At 40.9% G+C, this 22,215-nt stretch overlaps 1 protein-coding gene across 1 annotated transcript in view; it reads left to right on the forward strand.

Annotated features, from left to right (window-relative positions):
* IL17REL (interleukin 17 receptor E like) overlaps positions 1–18,444 on the forward strand; it is a 349,944-nt gene extending 331,500 nt beyond the window's left edge. Inside the window, exon 19 of the transcript XR_012156809.1 lies at positions 18,359–18,444. The gene's annotated coding sequence lies outside the window, so the exon portion shown is untranslated. The remainder of the gene's footprint in view (positions 1–18,358) is intronic.
* The last annotated feature ends 3,771 nt before the right edge of the window (positions 18,445–22,215 follow it).

Raw genomic sequence — 22,215 nt, forward strand, 5'->3', positions numbered from 1 at the left:
TTCTCTGCTCCTTTGCAACATGCATAGTCATTTTTGGGTTGAGGAGGAAACAGTTTTTCCATTCTATAAATAGTGTTAAGATTCTGAAAATATTTCCCATTCTAAATCAGGATGGAAAATCAAAATCTCAAATATTGTTGCAAACTGATTTTTGGTTTGCTTGCTTTTTTGCGGGGGGTGGGGGAGAGAGGGTGTCAATAATTGTGAAAAGTTTTGTTTGAATTTTGACCTTTTTTAAAATTTTTTAACCTGTCTTAGCCAATGTTTACTGAAATTTCTATACGGAAACTTGTTTTGACACAAAAAACAAAACTTCCCAGTTTGAAAATGTCAGAATGGGATGTTTCAATAAACTTGAAATATTTTTCAAATTTTTTTTTTTTTTTTTTTTTGGAACTGCTGCAGTTTAACTACACCCCAGAGCAGCCATCCAGCAAGCCTGGAAGATTGCAATTCCCAGAGTCAAATTCTCCCACCCAGGCTGTTGCTGTAGCAACAATATGGTGCTCCTAGTTGTAATGTCACAATTTAGTCTATAATGTGTATAAGCACTTAAGTATATATGTATAGTAATTATGCAAAATATATAGTATATGTATGATACACAATATATATGATGTATATTTACTCTCAAAATAGGCACAGCATACCAATGCTTTGGGGTTTTAAAAGTTTTTCAGTACAGTACAAGGGCATGGTACTGTAAAACTCAAATGAAATGAATGCTGAGATAAACAATTAAAATAAAACTCCATTTTAGAAACTTATCCTCACTTCTTAAAATAGTAAACTTTTAAATTGTGAACCAATCAATTGTGAAGAAATATGGTCAGAAAATAACAGAAGGGACAAGTTGATTATGCCAGCATTTTGCAAGAATGATATACCCTTTGAGCCTGCCAGATGGCATCCAGGCACTTAAAGCTGAGTTAGCCAAAGAGGAAAGTGTTCAATTTTGTGTCGAATATGATGTGTATGCAACATGTACTCCATGTCTGCCAATTCTCAAAGTGCGGCCTTTGGATTTGAAGCAACAGCTCTAGCTGGTGAGTTTAAAGACAGGCCTCCCTCTCACCCAACCAAGAGTAGCTGTGCTGTATTGCAAGTTCCATCAGAGAACTGCCAAATATGCAATCCCCCTAGGAAATTCAGATATATTCATTAAATGCAGTGATGTCTTCCTCTTGCCAGAATTTTAACAAAAGGCTCCTATGAAATTCCATCTTCCTTGCTGCCCGGTCTGTGACAACCCTGTGTACCACAGACTCATAGACTTTAAGGTCAGAAGGGACCATCATGATCATCTAGTCTGAACTCCTGCACATCACAGGCCACACAACCTCACCCACTCCTGTAATAGACCCCTAATGTCTAGCTGAGTTACTGAAGACCTCAAATCATGGTTTAAAGCCTTCATGTTACAGAGAACTCACCATTTATATTAGTTTAAACCTGCAAGTGATCTGTGCCCCATGCTGCAGATGAAGGCAAAAAACTCCCAGGGTCTCTGCCAATCTGACCCAAAGGCAAATTCCTTTCCAACCCCAAATACAGCAATCAGTTAGACCCTGAGCATGTGGGCAAGATCCACCTGACAGACACCTGGGGAAGAATTTTCCGTAGTAACTCAAAGCCCTTCCCTTCTAGTATCCCATCACTGGCTCCTGGAGATATTAGCTGGTAGCAGCTGCAAATCGGCTATGCTCTTGTAGGCAGTCTCATCATACCATCCCCTCCATAAACTTATCAAGCTCAGTCTTGAAGCTGGTTAGATTTTTTGGCTCCCACTGTTCCCTTGGAAGGCTGTTCCCGAACTTCACTCTTCTAATGGTTAGAATCCTTTGCTTTATTTTAAGCCTAAATTTATTGATGGCCAGTTTATATCTATTTTTTTTTGTGCTCACATTGGTGCTTAAATTAAATAACTCCTCTCCCTCCCTGGTATTTATCCCTCCGATGTATTCATAGAATCATAGAATATCAGGGTTGGAAGGGACCCCAGAAGGTCATCTAGTCCAACCCCCTGCTCGAAGCAGGACCAATTCCCAGTTAAATCATCCCAGCCAGGGCTTTATCAAGCCTGACCTTAAAAACCTCTAAGGAAGGAGATTCTACCACCTCCCTAGATAACGCATTCCAGTGTTTCACCACCCTCTTAGTGAAAAAGTTTTTCCTAATATCCAATCTAAACCTCCCCCACTGCAACTTGAACACTGCTGGGGGGGAGGGATAGCTCAGTGGTTTGAACATTGGCCTGCTAAACTCAGGGTTGTGAGTTCAATCCTTGAGGGGGCCATTTAGGGATTTAAGGAAAAACTTGGGGATTGGTCCTGCTTTGAGCAGGGGGTTGGACTAGATGACCTCCTGAGGTCCCTTCCAACCCTGATATCCTATTTATAGAGAGCAATCGTATCTCCCCTGAACCTCTTTTGGTTTGGCTAAACAAGCCAAGCTCTTTGAATATCCTCTTATAAGGTAGGTTTTCCATTCCTTTGATCATCCTAGTAGCCTTTCTCTGCATCTGTTCCAGTTTGGTGTATGGAGGTGTAGTAGAGAGATCTAAAATGAGTACCTTCTCCCCACCATATGCTCACAGATTTGCTTCTTTGTGTTCTCTCTTCATAGAATTGAAGAGAGACACTTTGTGGCAGCTGACTATTTATTTTATTATACTTTAAGAATGGACCTAAAAGAAGGAGAAATCTAGTTAATCAAGTAGTTAACCAGGTCCCATCCTGCAGTCACTATGCAGGCAAAGCTTCTAGACTGCCTTAGGAGTTTCACTTACATAGGACTTCAGGATTAGGCTGTATGGCCCTGATCCTGTGACATGTTGCATATGGGTGGACTCCTGTGTCAGTGAGGAACCCCAGTGAAGTCAATGGGGTTCAGGGTGCATGCAGGGGTCTTTGTACACAGTGTTAATTGCAGGATCTGGGCCTATGTGGCTATTCAGCTTAATATCACTAGTGTGGACCCATCAGTTTACTGTTACAAAAATATTGCCCACTTTTATATGCAGCAGCCCTCAATAAGCACAGTTATATTAGACACCTATGCTTCTTGGGTAGATGAAGGAATATCATTCCTGGATGCATGCCACAGAAGACTCTCAATTCCTGCAAGGATTTGTTAGAACAGTACAGTGTGGGGGGTTATTGTTTACTTTTATTATCATTACATTTGTCAATACTCATAGATCTTGCCTGAGAAGCTCTAAGTAAGTATACATTTGTTGTAGTGTTGCATTGTATCTTGCATTTCAAACAAGAAAACTGGAATCTAGAATAGCAAGAAATGATTGAAGGCTTTACTCTGCCGACGTAGGTGATGATATTAATGGAGGAGCAGGAGAAACACACTGAGCTCCCAACTCAGGTGTTGGCAGCTAAAATGCTCTTCAATTTACACCTATTAAGCTCATTGTAATTAATTTATAAAAACATGTTCAACTCAAATGCAAGGCAACCATTTTTTTTTCTTGTGTAAGGTGTTGGAATGATGGACTTGGTGACTGAAGTGTTCTTTCCATAGATTAAGAATAGCACAGGAAGAAATAGTAACAGCATCCCCACAATGAACTGCCAGTGGCCTTAAATTTGGCTATATCTACACTCTGAGGTGTGTGTGTGTGGGGAGGGGGGCAGGGTATTTCCCAGCTCGTGTAGCCATACTCATGCTAGCTCTCATCTGAGCTAGCATGCTACATATGGTATTGAAGCTGTGAATAGCATGGGCCACAGCAGGAGCAGCACAGGCTAGCTGCCCCAAGTATGTACCCATGGGATTCAGTGGAGTTGTATTCAGGGTGGCTAGCCCATGAAGCCATTGCTGGTTGTGCTATAAACAGCTACTCTGTTATTTTTAGCATGCTATCTCTGATGAGATCGAGCATGTGTATATCTGTGCAAGCTGGGAATCACACACCTAGCTCCTAGTGTAGACGTAGTCTTGGATGGAAGAACCTCCTCTAGGGTTTAGAGGACTGTTCAGCCTCTGTGGCCTGTTCTGTTCTTGGGCTCTCTGCTGAAATTGTAAATAGGGATGTGCATTAGTATCAGCGTTGGTGTGTAAAACAATATCTGAGATTACTGAACATTTTTTAACGTATCAACGTATTTCCTGGTGTTTCCTGGGTTTCATCTGACACCAGAAGTGAAAACATTGAAATGCTGCAGTATGAGAAGAGTTGTCATTTGAATATTCCTGACCTAAGTCAGGAAGTAGTAGAAATCCTACAAGACAGGCTATTATTCAGACTGAAGAGCTGAAGTTAGGTATCCAAAATTCTGGATACTTCTCCTCTCCACTCTGCCAGTGATGCCACCATTGATACCCCATTTGTTCAGTTCCCCTACGATCGCATCAGTCAGGGCCAGATTAAGACCTTTAGAGGCCCTAAGCACTGAAAAAATTATGGTGCCCCCCACATGTAATTCAAAATAAAAACAATACTATACAGTAAAATAAAACACAAAACTTACATGTATGCTGAAATTAAAATAGCTTCTTTCTAGATTTTCTGATTGCAAAATCTGATTGCAAAATTCTGGATAAGTTCATCGAAGCTGACTTGACGAAGCATGTCCGCTTCCATACACAATAGGGAAAGTGAATCAAGTCTGTCCTGACACATTGTTGTTCTCTGAGGGTTTTTTATTCTTTTCAGTTGAGAAAAAGAGCATTCTGCAGAGCAGTTAGTAATCATCAATGTTAGAAAAATATGTAGTGTGATCTCTACATTTGGAAATACACATTGTAATCCGTCTTTCAGTATTGTGTCATGAAGATCATGACACAATACTGTGTGACTGAATTTCATTTTTCCTGTTTCGTTAAACTTTGCACGCATATAACAGTGGAACTGCTGTACTTCTCCACAGAGATTTGAAGGGTTAATGTCTAGCTATTCCACCTGGAAGCAGGCGGGGCACACCCTGACTGTTTCCTAGGAGCAATGCACACATTGCTCTATCCAAGGACAAGGGCTAGATATGAACCCTGAGAACTTGATTGTTTGGACAGCAACTGTGGGAGGTTTCTTTAGCCTGGGCTCAAGGCCTGAGAACCAGGATTGTAGTAGATAGAGGATGGTAACTAAGCATATGAATCAACGTCATACATTCCTTTGTGTAGCAGTGTGTAATGCTTAGGGGGAGAAATATAATAAAAGGAGAAGGTGGAAGGCAGGGGGGGCAGAACAGCCCATCTCCGCTGACCAGCCTGTTTGCTTGCATAAAGCTGTGTTCTGTCTCATCACTGAACCGCAACAACTGGCGCCCAAACGTGGGGCCCTCAGCACTCACCTCGCCCGGCAAGGGTTTCAGACGCGTCACTCATCCACTTCGTGGATCCCGGACCGTTGTGGGTTCCAGCCCGGTGCGTGCGACCAGCACTTAAACAACATGGCATGGCACCAGGGGCTGTCGAATCCCATACCAGAGTTTCAGCTGACCTTGGAGGAGACCGCGTTGCCCCCCGAGTCGACAACGGCGGGACGGAAACGGAGGAGGCGTAACGTCCCAAGCCAGCCCGTGACAGGGGGAGCAGTAAAAGCATTGGTCACCACGGCTCAACGAAAACTGGCAGCAGATCAGCAGCCAGAAACTCCTAAGACTTTGTTTGTGGCGATTCTCGCCCAAATCACTGCTAATTCTGTGATGATTGTGTGCCTTTTGTGCCTGCTATTTCCTGTAGGGGTTGGCTCGGAAGCGCCTCCCCCGTTACAAGCCCGAAGGAGAATAAGATACTGTTCTCTGCTTATGCTAATCTTTCCTCCCAGTACTCTAGCATGGCTAATTGGGGCCCGGCCAACTATACTCTGCCTCGCACGGCTATATTCCTTCACAAACCGTACCCGGCCGGGGCTCACAATGTCACCTGTGCGCGTGTAGTTAACTGCACTAGTACAAAGGTGCCATTGGGCTGTCAAAAAATTTCTCAATCCCTTTTAAATTGTTCCCATGCTGTTAATGTTTCATATAAGTATGGCCATATCATCCTACCATCAGGATGGGTTTTTACTTGTGGTTCATGCACCTTTAATTATATTCCTGCAAATTTAAGTGATGGCACCCTTTGCTGTCTTAGTAGAATGATACTTATATTGCCTTTTGCTGGTTACAATTGTAGTAAAAGAAGTGTACCCCTTTTAGATGATTATATTGCAGATGTTAAGCTTTTGGTTATTTTGTGTTTGTAATCATTGGGCTTATTTTTTGTTGCTGCTGTGTATAATGTATTCCTTCCTTGTTAAGACTTTGTAAAATTTTTGCCCTGGAAAGCTCCCCAGGTTATGTTCTTGTCTGTCTGGGAGTTAAATAGCATGACAAAACAAATTGGCGGCTACCATGAGATGGCCAACTATCAATAAACAAAAAAAGGGGAGATGAAGGGTTAATGTCTAGCTATTCCACCTGGAAGCAGGTGGGGCACACCCTGACTGTTTCCTAGGAGCAATGTACACATTGCTCTATCCAAGGACAAGGGCTAGATATGAACCCTGAGAACTTGATTGTTTGGACAGCAACTGTGGGAGGTTTCTTTAGCCTGGGCTCAAGGCCTGAGAACCAGGATTGTAGTAGATAGAGGATGGTAACTAAGCATATGAATCAACGTCATACATTCCTTTGTGTAGCAGTGTGTAATGCTTAGGGGGAGAAATATAATAAAAGGAGAAGGTGGAAGGCAGGGGGGGCAGAACAGCCCATCTCCGCTGACCAGCCTGTTTGCTTGCATAAAGCTGTGTTCTGTCTCATCACTGAACCGCAACAGAGATTCATGTTCAAGTCAACAGGGGAGTCAACTAGCTTTTGGGAACCTTGTGAATATTGTTCGTCAGATAAGTCCATATCATTTAGAAAAGAAAATCTACTTGATATTTCTTTGTATACTTCACCTCTCCTCTTCATATGAGCTTCAAGTGTATCAATTATAGCATAGTAAGTAGATACGCGAAATTTGTCTCTAGCATTCAATTCTGTTTCTGTTGCACTGCTATCATTTGCTTGTTTTTTCCTGATTCACTTGCGAGACTGGGCTTCTTTGTAGTTAGTATCAGGCAACATATCTTTTGATATGCCTTCAAATCTTTCGAAATCATTCCTCAAAGTGTGTAAGTGGTCTGCTAATGATTGACAGAGGTCTGCACATGTTTTCAAATCCAATTCTTTTTCTTGAGGAGCTTTGTTAGGGGGCTTATTCCTTCACCCACTTACTTCCCTGGTCCTTCTCACATGAACAGAGAGCAACAATACCCGAAGTCCAAAGGTGCAAACAATTCGATGTTTATTGGGGTGAACTTCCAGCAAGCATGATTCCAGTTTCCTTCCTTAGTATCCTCCTTCCCAGCTCTGACACCACAGAGCCTTACACCTGTGTCCCTGTTCCCATTCCTACCCTTAGCCAAACATGATTCCAACTTCCTTACTCCCATTCCCTGTTCCCATTTCCCCCTTTAGCAAAACATGATTCCAATTTTCTTACTCCCATTCCCTGTTCCCATCTCCCTCACCCACATGCCCATGCCCATGCCCACCCCCAGTCATTTCCTCATTGACTACAGATTATATAGTAAAACTTGAGTTCTGCTTAGCTATACCTTAACCAATCATTTTCCTGAAATTTAACTAACCAATCCTAACATATTGTAACATGATTATGTAACCAATTATATCCCACCACCTTAATTAGTTTACACCCAGCAAAATTAATTATACAGCAGACAGGAACAATCACAGAACCAGACAGAGATTATACAGACAAACAATAGCAAAGTGGGAACTATAATGACAAGACAATACAGAAGTGAGGATTTCACATCCCAGCTATTGATAAGTGAGTTCTTGCTAGACAGGATGCTATCAAACTAAGTTTCCTTTTACATTTTCTAGGCACTTCCCTTTCTCTGGAGGTGATAGGAACTATCAGGACAGGATTGTATTCCTAACAGCCGAATAGCACCTTATTTCAGTGTGACTAGTTTGGAATGTGAGGTTGTGACTGTTTGCTTCCCAGCTTATGGCTGCCTCTGCTGCTTAGCCAAAGGCCTTAGCCTAAGAACAGGGCCTCAGACTGTCGCAGTAAGAGAAGGCCCTTACACCAGCAGACAGTGATTTTGATTCTTTCTTTTATACCTCTATCACTAGCCAAGTGATAAGAATACACCTACATTCTTAGAGTACAGGCCTTTGCAGACAGGCCTGAATATCTATATCCTAACAAGCTTGACTTGTGTGGTAAAAGTGTTGTAAAATTTCGTTCCACATGGTCAACATGAATTCAAACTCTAGTTCTTGCATCTTCTTTGCAACGTTTTCTGCCTCTTGTATAGTTTCTCCCTTTTGTGATTGGTCTTCAGCTATACTTTCTAAGGCATCCACAATCTTTGAGTAGGACTCCAGAATTGCACTAGTTGCCACTGCCACTGCATGTGCCTCCCAGGGAGTATTAGAAAGAGATTTCAACACACAGTCATTGCCCAAATATGTTTTAAGACCTACCCATTGGTGTGTTGAGGCATTGAAAAAGGTATAAAGTAACTGGACCGTTGAGAAAAAACTTACTGCCACCGGACAACAATCAACAGCGCTGCAGCCAACAAGATTGGGAGAGTGTGCAGCACCTGGTATGAATATGGCATATTTGTTCTGTTCTAAAAGCTTCGTCTGCTTGCCTTGATAACGCCCTGCCATGTTGGCAGCGTTGTCATAAGATTGACCTCTGCACTTTGAGAAATCTATTTTTCAGACTTGGCACAGATAATGCAGTACTTGATTTGCCATTTCTTCGCCAATGTGGCTTTTCAAATTGAGGAGTGTTATACATTGTTCAACTGGTTTTCCATCTGTGGGAGACACATATCTTAGTACAATACTCATTTGATCAATATGTGAAAGATCAGGTGTAGAGTCGACAGATAAACTGAAGTACCCAGCAGTATTTATTTCATCCACAATAGCTGAACGAACTTTGTCACTCATTAGACCAATGAGTTCATCACATATTGTCTTGGATAAGGATGATGGGTTACCTTTGCCAGCATTCCCATATTTTGAGATATGGCCTGCTAAAAATGAGTCAAACTGAGCCACAAGCTCCAATCCCAAGAAATTTCCATTCTGCAATGATCCAAATGTGTCATTTGATCCCCGGAAAGGCAGACCACGTTCAGCGAATGTTTGAATAACAGCTATAACATGCTGCAAGACATGTTGCCAGTATTCATGCTCCCCTTTAATATGTTCTCCCAATTTTTGTGTCAATCCAAAGCCCTGTCTTTGATTTAAATATGTCAACATTGAATCTCTGTGAGTAGTGCTATTTTCATGTTGTTCAATTAAAACAGTATTCCACCAGTCACTAAATCGATCCACAGCAAACAGGGATGTTGAAGGTTTATATGCAAAAAGTTTGCAAACAAAACAGTACACAGACCCTGTTGATGGTAAATACAGTAGCCATGCTCGAGTGTATCTCTCACCATTCACTTTTATGCAGAAAAATATTTTTTGTGGACAATATCTTGTTTGTTTGCCATTGGTGAAAGTCCACCGTGATTTCTCAAATAGTCCAGTGTGGTGTTGACAATCATTTGGTCCACGATCTATCCAGTAAGCTACATCATCAGTACTGAAATCAACCTACATACCAGGATCTTTTCTCCTATTATTTACAGAATGAGCAGGTTCAGTTTCTGACAGATCCACACCTTATAGAACTGGGGGTCTCAAACTCGAATCAGAAGGAGGGCCACATGAGGACTTGTACGTTGGCCCAAGGGCTGCTGCCCCTGTGCCCCACTCCACCCCTGCCCCTGCCCGTGGGGTGCAGCAGGGGGCTCAGGGCAGGGGGTTGGGGTGCAGGAGGGAGTGTGGGGTGTGGCAGGGGGTTGGGGTACAGGCAGAGGGCTCAGGGCAGGGAGTTGGGGTGTGGGGTGCGGGAGGAGTTCGGGTTCCAACCCGGCGCCACTTACCTTGAGCAGCTCTGGGGTGGCAGGGGTGTGCACCGGGGCCAGGGTAGGTTCCCTGGCTCTGGCTCTGGCCCCAGCCCCGGCCCGGCCCGGGCCCCATGCCACTTTGCTCCGTGTGTTTCCCCGTTCCCAGCCAATGGGAGCTTCAGGGGGGGTAACCACAGGCAAAAACAGCTCACGGAGTTCTCTGCTCCCCTCCCACCCCCCCTAGGGCCACAGGGAAGCAGCACAGGGCCCTCAGAACCACGGGGTTGGCAAATCCATGGGGCGGATCCAAAGCCTGAGGGGCCGGATCTGGCCGGGGCCGTAGTTTGCTCACCCCTGGCCTGGAGGTAGGCTGGGGATGTGGCGCGCTGGGGCGGGGACGGTGGGGGGGGCACAGGGAACTTGGCGGGCCTCAAAGAAGAACCCCGCGGGCCGCGTGTTTGAGACCCCAGTTCTAGAACAATGTCTGTTTTACCACCAAGAATAGGATGATCAGTTACAGTCTCTGATACATCCACATGTTCTGGAATGGTGTTTGTTTCACCAATAGAAGAAGGGTCAGTCTCTGAAACACCTACAGGTTTTGGAATGATGTCTGTGCTACTGAGAGAAGATGTTGCTTCTGATGGATTCGCTTTGAAAAATGATGTCAGCTTTGGAAGATTTTAGAAAATTTCACTAGTTTTTTGTTTCTTTTGTTCCGTCACTTTATGTTTCTGTGCTCCACTCAGTTGGTTATGTTTCATTCTACCCCTTATCTCAGTTACCTGAACTTAAAAAAAAAAAAATTACACAACATACACTATTTTTATGTATATATATAATATATATATAAGAAAGAAAAAAAAACAAATCAAGTACGTATAACTCAGAAGAATATATCAATAATAAAACATAAATTTATTGCAATACATTACAGGATCTGATTTCCTCTTGTTATTTCAATCTACTTTAGTAGGACGCCCCCCTGGTTTAGGTGGGGATAAGTAATAAAAACAGAACAGAAAAATGGGGGAAGAGTGTGTAGTGGAGTCTAAGGAAGTCTAACAAAGTTCTGATTCTTCCCATGATGACTACTTCGATGCTTTTTTGAAATATCAAATATCAATTTTTTTTTAAAAAAAACTAATTATTTTTGTTGCCCCCTGCTTTGCTGGTGCCCTAAGCATGTGCTTAGTCTGCGTATTGGGTAATCCAGCCCTGGCGTCATTGCTCTATCTGTCTAATCCAGTGTCCTGTCTCTGAGAGTGCCCAGTGTGATGCTGAATAGAAGGGAAGGTGCCCATCTACACTAATATTGCAAAATTGTGATAAATCTTCTAAGAAGTATGTCTTATGAGGTATCATTGGAAAAGTTGTAATCTGCTAAGATTTATTATCCTGTTTAAATGTGTGTATCTTCATTGTATATGAAGTTATGAAACTATGTATTTATATTTCAAACATGCAGTGATCTTGAGAAATGCCCACAGGTTAGCTCTTCAGGGATAACAAACAAACTGTAAACAAGGGCGTATGCACATTGTTCCCAAAGATACCTCAGACGGCATGTAGGAAAAGGTGCAAGCTAGAATCTGCAGTTTAGATGAAGGATGGATGGCAGAGCACAGACGCCATAAAGCTGCCTGACTTGTATCACAGCCAGGATTTTTCCAGCAAAAAGGGTCAAGATATAAAAGGAGTGAACGAAAGCCCCTAGCCATTTCTTTCCTACCCCATCTCTGGACTGGTGAACTCTAACAAAGGGACATTTTGAACAAAAGGACTAAGGTCCCTAAACTATTTGGGCAACCCAGACAGACTCATAGAAAACCAGCAGTTTTAGCATTCCTGCTATTATTTTGGACTATATGCTCTGACCCAACTGTAATGTATTTTATCTGCTTTAAGCATTTAATAACTCTAATTACTTTTTCTTAGTTAACAAATCTTTAGTTAGTTTACTACGGATTGGCTACAGTGTTATTTTTTTAGTGTGTGATCTGAAGTATCCATGGACCTAGGCAAGTGACTAGCCCACTGGGGCTGAAAGATCCTAATATGTGTGTTTTAATAACCTTTCATCATAAAGTCCAGTTTGTCTGGGTGGCAAAAAGGGGCTGGAATGCCTAAGGGGATTGTCTATGGCTCCATGGCAAAACTAATATAGTGATCCAGGAGCACACTTTTGTTCCTGGCTTGGTGAAATATAATGATAGAGTATACCCACCAGTTTGTGACAATCTGTCCTAAGTTTTCCATTCTTAGCTGTGAGCCACTTCAGGCCCCGCGACACCCAGTACCATTTGTTTGTAAGGAAATACTATTGTGGACAGCTATGGAATAGTATGCTTGCAGGTTAGCTTGGTTGGCTTATGTGCTACCCATGAACTGTGGGATGTTCTCATTTGTATAATTGTATAAATGTCAGGGTGGTTTGGTTTTTTTGAATCTTACTAAATTCCTGGCCTCCATGATATCATGATATCCATGATATCTTGTGCCAATAAGCTCCATAGGTTGATTAGGTGTTATGGAATACATAAATAATCCTGATTAATTGCACTTAAAATATTTGTTGCTAGTTTGTCATATCTTTATTCAGTTTGCTCATAACTTAACCTGGGCTTCAAAATGTTTTGAAAAGTGCCTAAATTAACTCTTTGTTTCCATGGAAAGGGCACTTTTCCCCCTTTTTCAATTTTTGCTGGTCTCTCTCTGGTACAATAAATGTGACGAGACACCATTTCCTCCTCTCATATCACGTGTGTGCCTGCTCATCCTCTTTAAAGAGGATTCTGCCTGGGGATCAGTTTGTCACTCTCATCCTTTCAAACTCAAGCACCCTTGGTTCCACTCATCCTGCTCTACAGATACTTACCAGTGCTACTCAAAGGGAGGGGTAATCTTTTCTCTTAATTTTTATTTATATATATATTTAAAAATTAGATGTGCATTTCAAAAAGTGAGCTTCCTGGTGAAATTCACTAAATCACAGCACAGTTTGAGCAATTATCAGGAAGCAATGTAATGATGGCAAATTTGCCTGTAACAGTATGGCAAATTTACAGCGGTGGAAATTAAGTATAATCGCACAAAGAGATTCTCATCCTCTGCTGGGGAAAAAATCCTGACATGAAGATATTGTTTGTCCTGCTTTAGTTGATGCTCAGGGAAGGTTCCTGGGAGCTGGTAGTGAACTGCGATGTTATGCACCAAAGATCCCACGAAATACAGAGTAGCAGCTGCTGAACCTTAAAGTGTGTGAGAATACATGTGTGTTTGAGACCCCACGCTCTTACTGTTTGTCTATCATTTGAATCATGGGTGCTCCATGCTGGGATAAAAATAAATTTTGTAGTGGTATATTAATGAATCTGTCCTGAACAATTATCTTAAAATGATGAGGATATAAATTAAATTCTTCTCCTCTGTTTAGAGGAATCTTCCACTCAATTCAACTGTCAAATCAAGTCAAATGTCAGCATAATTGGTTGCAAAGTAGTCCTTAATAAGTCCTTAGTAATCAGTATTTCATCTGTCAGTCTAATTTAGTGTGACTGCAATATTCGTAATTATAAAAAGTTTTAGAGCTGTAGTTAACAACGTGGGAGGCAGGGGGCCCATAGAATGTATCAGCAAGCTGCCAAGAGATCAGAAACATTTTAAAAGTCGAATGTGCTTTTAACCACTTTACTATGTAAAAGGAATATGTTAAATGTCATTTTTAAAGGCATCTCCATGATAATTCAGCATGGCCCCAGCGAGATGTGAATAATACAATAATTTGCTGCCATTTTACTAAGTGATATGATAATAGCACAGTGCCATTACTTGGAATACTTCCTATTGAGTGCTTGCAGATTAAATATCAGATGCCCTATTGTTCTACGTAAACAACTTATCCTTCAATTTTATGATATTTTTATCCAAAAGGAAGAATATTTTAAAATGTTACCGTAAGGTTCCAATAGTAACAGTCTTGAATGGAACACAGTCACTGAGCTGATGACGATAAAAAACAAAACAAACATCTTTGTGTTAACATTTTAGGCATCAAGCAGCCTGAAGATTTTCCTACCTGACCTTGGAATCCCTGAGTGTGGGTTGTCTCTTATTCTAATTGAACTCTAATTCTAATAAAACTTAAATAATTTGCTGAACTTTCTCCCCCCACGTTATCTCCCCTATTTTTAAATATTTTAAAATAACTGTATCAGATACATAATTCAAATGGAAATAAAATGGAGAGAGACTAAAAATAGTGGAGTTATCACTTGCTAGCTGCATTAGCATAGAGCTTAGAGGTTCCAACCAATATCAGGGCCCCATTGTTTGTACAAACACGACCCACTGTCCCTGCCTGAAAGAGCTTATGATCTAATTAGACAAGACAAAGGTTGGGAGGAAGGAAGGAATAGTGTCCCCATTTTACAGCTGTGGAGCGGAGGCACAGAAGACAAGATTTTTTTACAGGGATAATTTGGGTGGCTTGAGGTATGTTAAGAGGACCTGATTTTCAGAAAGTGCTGAGCTCCTTCCCTTTGAAAATCAGGTCTCCTTAAGCTATGTCAAGTTGGATGTCCAAAAATTGAGGCATCCAAAGTAATTAAATCACTTTTGGAAGTCTAGTCAGAGGGAATAACTGGCTTGACCAAGACCAAACAGTTGAGCTCAAACCTCCTGAGTTTTAGGCCAGAGTCTGACCCACAAGACCTTCCTTTGTCTCCCAGTCTACAAGATGTCGACTAGTAAAGAAGTCTAGCCAAACATCCATCAGGCTAATTTACATTGGGAAAATTTCCTCAAAAATTCAAACCAGTTTTAAAACTGGTTCAGTTAAACTGACTTTAATGATTGGAGTCTTCATGTAGGTCAGACTCCAGGTAGACAGAACCATTTTTTACTGAACTGGTTTCTAAATAACTTCAGCAATTTAACATGTAAAAACATCTGAAGGAACCGTATTGGTGGTGGATGGGCGCATCAATAATGCTACATGTAATTGGAATCCTGGCGGTGAAGGTGGTATTGTTAACCATCCTGATTAAGAAAACTATAGAAGAAGAATTTCGCTATGATTAAAACTGGGCTGTGTTACTGATACGGCATTAGTAGTGCAAGCTTGATGCTACAGCTGGTGTATGCGCACAATTTTTTTCATGTCCAAAACTGTAGGTGAAAAAGACATTTTTCATTTTCTTTCCCTTGTAATTTACAAATTAGGTTTAATAAAAGCATTTTCCTCCTGTAAATTAATAGTGTGGGAATGGCAACTTTATAGAAATTGCAGTTTTGTAGCTATCACAAACCAAGCTTTATATGCATAATAATCTGAGTCATCCTTTCCCAGCCCACATAAAAATATTTTAAAAAACTTTAAAACTAGAGGCACTCTATGAATATTTTAGAAAAGCTCACTCAGTGAATAAGATCTTGTTTTTGGAATATAGTGGATTTTCCAGTGCACTCTTCAACACAAATTGACTAGCCAACTTTGAGATATAAACCAGATTAGAGAGAAGCTGATTTGCAGTGTTTCAGATTCTGGTGATGATTTGCCAGCGCTACACGAAAGAAGGCAGAAAATAGCTATTTTAATTGTTTTTGACACTAAAACTTTGAGGCATTTTTATAGATATCTGAAAGAGAGGGACCAAATTTTGTTATGGAGCATAGGTGTAGCAGGGTAAATCAGAGCAGAATCCATTGGGTTGTGCATGTATCAGATGAAGTCATTGTGGTTACATGTATAAAACTGAAAGCAGAATTTTCCCCTCTAAGTCTGATTCTACTCTTGCACTGGCTTTTACACTGCTGTTAATGAGAGCATTGACTTCAGTGGAGCTGCTGGTGTAACTGAGAGCAGAATCTGGCTCCTTGTGTTCCTTCTGCTTTGCCTTATTGTTGTGTGCAGTCTGCAGAGTTTCTTGTGTCAGCTCCAAATTATTAAAGAAACACTTGTTTCTGACTTCTAAAATTCCCTTAAACCTATCCAAACTCTACTGGTTAGAAACAAGTATGTTTTTCCATACTTTTTGATTGTATGGAAAAAGTATGTATTTTTCCTTGTAAAGCCAAACAGAGAATAACACAGTTTAGAAATTGCATCAGATTTAATAGCTTTTGGTGCCAGATGGTATAAAGCTGACAAGTTTACAGTAGATGTTTCTTTCAAGCTACAAATATTATACAAAGTCATTTTTTCCTAATTGTCAATATATCTATGGTAGATGTTATACGGGAGGGTATTCTTCATGCAGCATAGGGTACATTCACCGTGGTGGGTGTCAGTCTGAGGAAAGAACAGTTGGCAGCTGAGGTTTTTCTGTGACACTGTTTTGATGATGCTATTGTAATGCAGCTAAAAATGGCTACCTAATACTTGTCTTATTAGATATCAATTGCAGCATATAAAACTTCCAGCTCTAGATATGTCATCTACCCTGAGACTGGCAAAAAGAGTAATTTCCCCATACCTGTGTATGATTTTATATCTGTCAGTGTGGTGCGTGAAAGTTACCATTTCCACTACTCAGACGTGAGTTATTTGTCCCTCTATATCTACTCTAAATTGTGCTTTTGTCTTATTATTCTAATCTAGATATCTGTAACAAAAGCTCTCTTCTGTTTTTCCAAAGAGGTCATAAGGAGATCACCATGAATTGGTTGCTCCAAGAACGCTTGTCATGTTCAGCTTCACCTTTCTATTTCATTTCAGATTTGTTAGACAGGTTACCTTTTTGAAGGTGTGTGGTGTGGTTTGGTAATTTGTTTTTTGTTTGGGGCTTTTTGGACTTGTGAACTGAGCACTTAGGGGCCTTTATACTACTATAATAGTCACTATACTATTATGAAGTCACCAGGTGGCATTATCACAGATAGTTCTATGAATTCTGTTTAACTGAATGTATGGACATTAGAACTTGGATAAATTCTACTTGTTAGTTGTGGCTCAAATCTTTGTAGTTGTACATATCACCAATAAAGTTGCTTTATTTCCTCAGTGTCTCTGATTGTAATAATTACTTTGGTGCAAAGTTTTACATTGAGTTAAAACACTGAGGAATTTTCCTTCTAAGAACAAAATATAAGCAGAAGGAATAGGACTAAAAAGTAAACCCTGATCCTGTACTGTGATCCATGTGAGCAAACCACTGATCCTTACTGGGTATGTCTACATTGCAATTAGACACCCACAACTGTCCTGTGCCAGATAGCTCAGGCTAAGGGGCTGTTTAATTGTGGTGTAGACATTCTGGCTCAGGCTGTAGCCAAAGCTCTGGGGCCCTCCTACCTTGCAGGGTTCTACATCCCTGGATGCAGCCTGAGCCCAGACATCTACTGCAGTGAAACAGTTGGCAGCAAAAGCCCCATGAGACAGAGTCCACTGGCACAGGCTACACGCAGGTTTTTAATTGCAGTATAGACATACCCAGTGAGGTCAATGAAGCTTTGTGCTGGTGCAGAAATCTATCCACATAGAACAATTCAACATCAGGGTCCAAGTTTGTTTTGCCAAATGTTACAACACATAAACAGATTGTAGCGTATATAGAAAATAGCCACTTACGACTATCGTTGGGTGATATTGGTTAATATTGTTTCTCATATCACATTCTTCATCAGCTTATTTTGGGTTTGGGTTTTTTTCTGCCTTGATAAATAGTTTCATTGCGGCCTGTGGGGAAAAATATGATATGATCATGCAATGAACAACTATATCATGATGCATATATACAAAGAGGAAGAATTAAAGTTGAACCAGGCATCATTATATTGATGTTGCCTAACTTTTGAGTGCTAGATTTTGCAATCTAAATATCTCTCTTTCATTTTAATAGAGATTTTTGTATGCATTCCTATCAATTTTTTAAAAAGGAAAGCAGAGTGACACTGACAATTACCATGAAGTCTAACGTCTATTACTGGTAACATAATGGAACAAACTCTAAATAACTAGGCCTAGATTCGGTCCAGGATGTATGCTAGCACAACCCATTGATGGAAAACCCACATATTAAGGGAGGCTAAGACAGAGTAATGGGAAGCAATTTCAATCTCCTCTTTGGAGCTGTTTCTTTCTCCAGTTCCACTCATCAGACTGCATGGGGATGAGAATCCTATGGAGTCCCACCTGTAAATTAAGCTGTCAGGCCTAATTGAAACAAAACAACACAGTAGATAGCCTTCAAAATGTAACCCAATGCAAACTGGTCACTAGGGGTTGAATGGAGAAAGCAAATAGGTGCCATTTCAGCATCAGAAGGTTGGAGAGGGTCCTAAATATTTGCTTACACATAGAATGTAAAAAGAGTTTGCGATTTCTGGAATCCAGCTCTAAATGTGTAAATTGGTTCTGTGATTAGCAGGTGATAATTATAGTCAGGAACTATTTATATATTGAGCAAAATTGTTTCACAGATCATGCAGAAATGCTAATATCAACTCTGTTGGTGGAAATGTTGAGGAAAGACCAGCAGCAGCAACATTATGGGCCTGAGCTTAAGGGTGAACATTCCTTGAAAAGAGGAAGACCAGACTGACGCATGAAGGTGTAAACAGCATCCTGTACCAGTTTGGATTAATCTAGTCCGAGGTATGTAACTGTTTTGCACATTAATATAATTTAGAATTACAATGGTGTGCTTTCATTCCATCTTTGTATTGGTTTCCATTAATGTTTTGTGCAATAAAATTAGTGGATCTCCAATACTGATACTTTGTAATGTTAGTGCTGTTTACTTCTGGTGAAATTAATAGAGCACAGTGCTTAAAAAGCGCCAGTCTGTACAACATTAGCACATGTTTTGGAAAAGATGATCCCCTCATATTTTTAAATGGAATAGAGAGTTTATCACAAGCTTCTAAGACTTCAGAGGGAAAATCAGTGTTTGTCCCCAGTTGAAAACTAGAAACATCCATTTTGTCAATGGCTCTAATCTGCTTTATTTGATATAACTGCCACTGTAAAAAGAAAGCATCATTAATATCAATGAGGGCAGATGATCAGCTGTCTGCTCTGAAGGTCCTGTCTTGAATTGTTTATTGCATTTGTTTGTGTTTTGGAGGGGACTGCTGGTGTTGTCATATTTAATGGTCTGACAACATGTAAACCTTTCATCAGATCTTATAAAAACTCTGATGCCAAACTGCTCTGAGCCAAAGTATGGCATACAAAAGATCCATTTAAAAACTTACATATTTTTACATGATTTGGGCCAATTGTTACAACTGAGACAGTAAGCAGTTTCAAAGTATTCATGTTTCAGATACTGCATTTTGCACATTTATGAAGTTCTTATTTTTTAAATTGATGTTTTGGGGGGCTAAAATGGACACAACCCTTTTAATCCTTATATTTTCTAGGGTTAGCAACATTAAAAATCATCCACTACAAGCATTTCTCTATTTTTACCACAGTACACATTTTAGTACAGCCTCTAGAATATGAAAATATTTTCTATTCTTAATTAAAATGCATCATCTGTACCATGTAAGGCTCAAATATGCTGCCATCAAAGTTAATGGCAAAACTGAAGGATTTAATCCTATATGCAGGTTAACAATAATCTGGCCAAAGAGCATCTATGTGTAGACAGACTCATGGACCTAAAATGTGGCATATGTGTTATTAACATTATGCATTATTACTAAGGTATATGGCAAATACACCACACTTCATACACCAAATAACAAAACAAACTTGTATATATTTTAACAAGTGAATTGATATGATATGTGATCTAAAAGAAGCAGACCCCCAATAGCACATCTGTTTTCTCTGTATTTGAAAATTATGTTCAAATAAATTCAAGGGCCTGACTCACACCCACAAAAACAAGGACATTCAGAATTAAGCATTTGTCCATAATGCATCCTGTTGTACTTACAGTATTTTTTCTTCAGCTAATAGGATATCCTGTACTATAAGGATTTATGTTTGAATCCTATAACGATGTTCAAAGGTACCACCTAGCATTTTCACTTTGACTTAAGCTTTTGTCTTGAATGCTCCCATCCCTGCTGCCACTGGTGAAGTTGCCCCAGTGAACATGTAATGGGGAGAGATTTTAACAAAAATGCTAGTGTAGAACATCAGTGAAGCAGAAATTCAGCTCAATGCAGAGGCTTTTCTAAGGCACCTTTGAAACTTTCAGTAACTAGGGTTACCATAAAGAAAAGGAGTACTTGTGGCACCTTAGAGACTAACCAATTTATTTGAGCATGAGCTTTCGTGAGCTACAGCTCACTTCATCAGGGAGCTGTAGCTCACGAAAGCTTATGCTCAAATAAATTGGTTAGTCTCTAAGGTGCCACAAGTACTCCTTTTCTTTTTGCAAAGACAGACTAACACGGCTGTTACTCTGAAACCTAGGGTTACCATGTTTCAGGTTCCCAAAAAGAGGACACTGCTGGAAGAGAGAGAAGGAGCTGGAGGGGGGATACAGTTGGGGTGTGTGTGTGTGTGCACTGGGAGCCATATGGGGGATGTTGGAGGGGAGATTTGAGGGATGCTGGAGGGATGTGTGTGTACTGAGCAGGTATTTGGGGGATGCTGAAGGATTTACCTGGGGGTGTTGGAGGGTGTGTGTGTACTGGAAGGGGTACCTGTGGGGTGCTGGAAAGGGTACCTGGCAGGAGCTGGAAGGAGTATTTGGGCCTTGCTGGAAAGGGTGTGTGTACTGGAAGGGGTATTTGGGGGGTGCAGGAAGGGGTATTGGGGGAGTGCAGAAAGGGGTACCTGAGGCCTCCCTCTTGAGGTGGGGGGGCAGTTTCACTCCCTGTCGTGGAGGCAGGGCACCTGATGCAAAATTGGGATGCGGCAACAGCCGTCAGTCAGTGCCTCCCTATGGGGCTGTCACGAAGTCCCCGGGCGATGCTCTGGAGCTGCTCCCTACGAAGCCGGTCAGGACTCTGGTGAAGTCTCCTTTCTGTGAGCAGACTGTCTTCAGGGCAAGAAGCTCACATGGCTTCTACCTTCCTGGGTTTGACCTCAGAGCATTCAGCATCCTCTGCCCCTCCGTGCACTTCCCACAGTGAGTCTGCTCAGGTGGGGCTCCTGGGGAAGCCAGAGGGTCCTGAACCCCAACTTCGCAGTCAGACGTGACTCTTAGCCAGTCAGTAAAACAGAGGTTTATTAGAGGACAGGAACAAGGTCTAAAACAGAGCTTGTAGGTGCAGAGAACAGGACCCCTCAGCCGGGTCCATTTTGAGGGGCAGTGAGCCAGACAGCCATGTCTGCACTTCACTCCCAATCCCCAGCCAGCTCCAAACTGACTCCCTCTCCAGCCCCTCCTCCTCTGGGCTTTGTCCCTTTTTCGGGCCAGGAGGTCACCTGATTCCTTTGTTCTCCAACACCTTTAGCTCTCACCTTGCAGGGGGGAAGGGCCCAGGCCATTAGTTGCCAGGAGACAGAGTGTCAGCCATTTATGTACACTGGCCCTTTGCTCTGCAACAATTACACTCCCTTATCCCACCACCTAGAGACTTAAGAAATGCATAGGGAAAATTGAGGCACCCCTACAGTATTCAGAGGAAACATTAAGAACAGTCCCACTTCGTCACAGGGGCTCTCCCGCTACCCAGATTTAATCGCACTACAATACTTGTTATGAGGTGAATTGAAATACTATTTCTTTTGTTTCTTTTTTAAAGTGCAAATATCTGTAATCCAAAATAAATATAAAGTGAGCACTGTACACTTTGTATTCTGTGTTGTAATTGAAATCAATATATTTGAAAATGTAGAAAACATCCAAAAATATTTAAATAAATGGTATTCTATTATTGTTTAACAGTGTGATTAATCACGATTAATTTTTTTAAAATTGCTTGCCAGCCCTAGTACAAACTGAATGCATACTAGGACTGGTGCACTTTTACAAGTGGAGATGACTAAATTGGTTGCAAGGCTTTGGAGAGCCAGGTCCATTATGAATAAAATATAGTAGAAGAAATATCCTGGCTCGGAGTCCACTATTTTCTCAAGCTGGAACAGTATAAAATTGTGAAGTGCACTGTAATGTTTTTGGTATCAGAGATACTTTTGATATATTATTAGTTATTTTAGGAAAATGTAAATGATTGTTTAGTGGTACACTTTTTTCTTAGTTTAAAATCTTTTATCTAAATATTTTTGCAGTATTCTCAGGATAACAAAATATCAGTTTAAAAATTGTCTGTAATATCCTGTAGCAACAGTTTTATCATTTTTGAATGAAGGGGAGACAGTGAAATAGAATGGACTATGAAAAATAAAACTAAATAGAAATCAAAGC

The sequence above is a fragment of the Lepidochelys kempii genome, chromosome 1 (genome assembly GCF_965140265.1).
Source record: "Lepidochelys kempii isolate rLepKem1 chromosome 1, rLepKem1.hap2, whole genome shotgun sequence".
Lineage (NCBI taxonomy): Eukaryota > Metazoa > Chordata > Testudines > Cheloniidae > Lepidochelys > Lepidochelys kempii.